Genomic DNA, 4,873 nt, shown 5'->3' on the forward strand with positions numbered 1-4,873 from the left:
GATAGTTTCGAGATGTTTAAAAATAGTCTAAACCGCGTAAAACTTTTTATTTCGAAATAAGGGCGTATCGGGGGGAAAATAACAATTCTTTTGAACATTGGGTGAATGAATTTGGAAATGGGTAGTATAAATATTCAATTTTCTTGTAATCTCGTGTTTAAAAACTTTGGTCTTGACGGAATTTGCGTTCGACCTACGGTTTTAATTATTATCGAAACGGGTCAAACCCGACTCGTAAAATCCCGACTAAAAACCCGACTCCCTCCTTCTTTTCTTCTCCCTTACCGCGGCACCCCCTTCCCCTTTACTCTTTTTTCTGATTTTTCTTTAATCCTTCATCATCTTCAACCTTATCATACTCCAAACACCATTTTTACATAAAATCAAGCTAATTTGGCCATAATTTCTTCGTTTCTACTCGGATTTTCACGAAATTTACCTTTCCGGAATCCTCTCGTCGCGATCTACAACTGGGTATAATTTAATTTCAGTTTTCTTGAAGTTGTTTAAGACGAATTTTGGGTAAAATTCGGTATTTTCGGTATTTATGCTTAATTATTGTGTTTTAATTGTTTATTTAGGTGAAGAATTGGAAGACGAGTTTGGGGACTCGTATATTGTAGAGGATAGCGGCTAGTTGTTGTTAGGGTTTGGGTTTTGAGGTGCTAATTGCTCTTTTTCTAGCTTAAGGTAACATATTTCGAGTTACTCGACGAATTATCGTCACAATCTTTGTTGTTTTTGTATGTTTGGTGATTTTTGTTTGAATAGTAGTTTTCACATGATAAATTTGTTGCATGCATGCTTAAACTATGCTTAAATTATGCCTTTTGTTAGTTTAAATTAACAAAGTTGAATTGAGAACAATTAATTAATGTTCAGACGGTCTTTTACTAAATAAAAATGGAAAAAATGGTGGTGTAGGGGGACGGGCAGCAGACTGGCAGGCCCGTGGCAGGCCCACGGCTAGCCCACGGTTGGCCCGGGTCGGTCCGTTGCTTGTTTCGCGGTTTTCCATGCAAAATTTGTCATTTAAGGTTTATTAATGACATAGTTAGTATGAGTACACTTTAGGAATTGAATCATATAAGTAATAAAAATTATGTTAATGGTAAAACTAGGCTTATATTAATAGTTATCACATGTTAGGATAGTTTACAAAATGAATTTGTAAATAATAGGCTCAGAATGAATTGTATAGGGATAATTGTAATGTTTTGTTGATTGTCTTAAAATCGAGCCTTAGTCCATTTAATCGATGCGATGTCGATTAATTGAGTGATTGGTCACCCGCAATTTGACCCGCACTGTCGCAGGCCGAGGTTGCGGGTAAAAATTCGGTTGAATGAATTAGATAATCAGCCTTTTTCTTGTTTTAGGCCATTTATTATATCTTTATTTCACATGTGTAGTTAGTTGAATTTAAATAGCTTCTTATTTAGTTAGTTGAATTTAAATAGCTTCTTATTTTGTAGTAATGGCCCTAGATTCCCCTAAAGCCTTTAATATTGTTAAAATTGCTAGAATTGGAAGTTAGTATTGAATTCTTATTGAGGACACGTTGGATTTGTATTTGAATAGACAATTATATAGCCTTTCACATGATAGAATGTTAGAATTCATGTTGGTAAGTGGGACTTTTTGCCCTCTTATGGTTAAGTGGGTGTCTTAATTGACTTGTGTGGTGAGTCGTGTGTGGTGTGGGCTAAAGTATTCAAGTGGGACTAGTGGGACTAGGTCCTAGGTGAGTACTTCGGCCTTCATCATAGATAGGTCTTTATAGTCTTTGACGAGTATATGTTCACCGCTTGATAGCCTTTGTGTTCCTGACTAGTGGATGTTTATCCAAGTTGGGGCATGACCTCGTTACTTATTTTGAGAGTAAGTGGTCGGCTTAAGTACTAGCCAACCCTTTGGTGGACTCCTTAGGGTACTCACTTCACTTTGTTTTAAAAAAGTTGTGGGTCTTGGGTGCGGTGGTGTGTATCCGCATGTCTAGGTCTGTGCAGATTTTAGGCTAGGGTTGTGTTGTCTCTTGGCCATGTTTTATTAATATTAAACCGAGCCAAGATACCGGTTCGATTACCTTCCCTACCTCGTGGTATAGACTCGAGTTACAAAGTGACTATTGACCGTACTAAGAACTTATGCATGTCTTTGATATATTGCCCTTTCTTGTATGGTGATTTTATGAATGGTAATAGGTGAGATGTAAGTCAAGTGCGATTCTGATTGATAAAGTTTGGATTACTATTTGTTATATGATTCACATGATAGTTTAGTTTGGTCAGTTTAGGGGTCATTTGTTAGAATACATGATAAGTAAATGGTTTATCAAATTGTTTACATGTTACATTACATGTTACATTAATTTTGACGACGTGGTGGGCCGAGAGGACTCGAAGTTACTCCCCACTGAATTGTGGCTTTCGTGTTTGTATAAAATGCGATTGACAGGTTGTTGATGCTTTGTTGGGGGTCACAGACGAGCTAGTGAGCATAAGGAACCTTGGACCTAGTTTGGCTATTCATTTAGTAAACCTTTTCTATTTTGGTTTTGTATATAATTTGAAGGGACATATGTCTCCCTTTTCTATTTTGGTTTGTATCCTTATATTTCCGCGTCTTTAGTTATGTATGTAAATTAGTTTATCAGCTTTTGCAGGGTTGTTGACACTCTTTTTGAGTTGGATTGGTTGTGAATGGTTTAGGAAGAAATTTTTTTGAAATTGCAGGTTTTTGACTAGTTGAACCATTTACAAACATATCCTACCAGTTTTTCTGTAGAATTTACGTAATTATTTAAGGCTAGATTTAAGGGTGTCACAGTTGGTATCAGAGCCTATTGCTCCCGATGCACGTTTGTGCACCCCACTTAGAATCACTTGACCTTTAAAAAAATAAACTTGAGAGAAGGGTAGGATGGGTAGAATTAGGATTTTATGTGGTAGTCTGTTTGTGATTGCTAATTGATAGGTACTAATTAAATTTTTCCCTTTTGGAAGATGGCTCCGCCAAGAAGAGACATTGATGATGCTATCTTATTAGTTCTTACTCAAATTATCCAAAATCAACAAAATCAACAAGCTCCTCTTCCTCCTCCGCCAGCTGAGGGTACTCCAGGCACCTATACTTGGGTGGCTAACCAATTGACCCGAATCAACACTCCCACTTATGGTGGAGAGATTGATCCATTTTGCTCTTGTGGTGGTTTCGGGAGTTGGAGAAAAGCTTCACGTTGTATGATGTCAAGGAGGAACATAAGGTGAAGCTAGCCTCTCACTTCCTAGTACGAGAAGCAGACCGGTGGTGGTCCATGACTGGGCCTACCGTTTGGTGAACCAGGATTTGATTTGGATACGTTTCAAGGAGTTAGTGGAGGCCCGTTTTATCCTCAAGAGCCGAAACAAAGAAAAGTTGAAGGGATTTATGGAGTTGAAGCAAGGAAGCCTTCCAGTTCAGACCTTCACCGACAAATTCAACGAGTTGGCTCATTATGCCACTAGATTGGTGAAGGATGACAACGAAAAAGCCTTCTTTTATCTTGAAAAGCTCTCCCCTAAGATCAAAAGTATGGTCCGTCGGGATTCCACTAGCTTTGTTTCCATTTATAATGATGCTTTATGGGCCGAGAATTCATTGAAAGAAATTGAAAGTGAATCTCGTGCAACTAGTTCTAGTCTTGGCAAGAGGCCTTTATATCCCTCTTCTAGGCCCTTTACTCCTTCACCTAGGTTTATTTCATCTCCCTCTGACCCAAACAAGAGGAGATTTGTTTCTAATGTGCAAGTTAACCGGGGTGGTCAATCTTCAGCTGTTAGTGATAATAAAAGTACTAAAGACCGAGTGTGCTATAACTGCAAGAAACCAGCACACCCTGGTAAATGCTTTGTTGATCCTATCATATGCTTTTCTTGTAACAAACCGGGCCACAAGGCCAATGTTTGCCCGGAGAGGAAGGTGACGGCTCCTACTACTCCTGTCGCCCCAGTGAGGCCTGTGAGGCCGAAGGGTCGGATGTTTGTTATGAGCCGAGCTGAAGACTCAGCTGGATGATTTGATTGCCAAAGGTTTTATTCAACCTAGCTTTTCACCTTGGGGTGCTCCTGTCCTCTTTGTAAGAAAGAAGGATGGATCTATGCGATTATGCATAGATTATCGTGAACTTAACCGAGTTACTATCAAGAATAAATATCCTCTTCCTAGAATTGATGATCTTTTCGATCAGCTCCGTGGTGCTTCTACTTTTTCTAAAATTGATCTTCGTTCGGGCTATCATCAAATTCCAGTCCGAGAAGTCGATATTCCTAAAGCGCCTTGATCGCACGAGATATGGTCATTTCGAGTTTACGGTGATGCCATTCGGTTTGACCAATGCTCCAGCAGTATTCATGGATCAGATGAACCGTACTTTCAGAGAACACCTCGACAAATGCGTTGTAGTGTTCATTGATGACATCTTGATCTATTCTAAATCTGAAGAAGAACATGTCCAACACTTTCGTGTTATTTTAGAGATTTTGCGCCGTGAAAAATGGTATGCTAAATTCTCTAAATGTGAGTTCTGGTTACCTAAAGTGACCTTCCTTGGGCATGTCATTTCAAAAGAGGGTGTTATGGTAGATCCTGCCAAAATTGAAGCCGTTGTTGATTGGAAAAGTCCAACCAATGTTTCTGAGATCCGTAGTTTCCTTGGCTTGGCGGGTTACTATCGACGATTTGTGAAGGATTTTTCAAAGATTGCTAGGCCGATGACTCAGCTGTTGAAGAAAGAGTCTAAATTTGTGTGGTCTGAAGAATGTGAAAATGCCTTCCAGGAATTGAAAAAGAGGTTGACTACCGCTCCGGTGTTAACCTTACCTGAAGAAGGAGT

At 39.1% G+C, this 4,873-nt stretch overlaps 1 long non-coding RNA gene across 1 annotated transcript; it reads left to right on the plus strand.

The window, feature by feature from the left end:
- The first annotated feature begins 303 nt into the window (after positions 1 to 303).
- Positions 304 to 2,660, plus strand: LOC141594177 (uncharacterized). Its single transcript, XR_012522034.1, has 3 exons — positions 304 to 474; positions 582 to 690; positions 2,458 to 2,660. It is a non-coding gene; the product is annotated as an uncharacterized LOC141594177 (long non-coding RNA).
- The last annotated feature ends 2,213 nt before the right edge of the window (positions 2,661 to 4,873 follow it).

This window comes from Silene latifolia, chromosome 8, assembly GCF_048544455.1.
Source record: "Silene latifolia isolate original U9 population chromosome 8, ASM4854445v1, whole genome shotgun sequence".
In the NCBI taxonomy this organism is placed as follows: Eukaryota; Viridiplantae; Streptophyta; class Magnoliopsida; order Caryophyllales; family Caryophyllaceae; genus Silene; species Silene latifolia.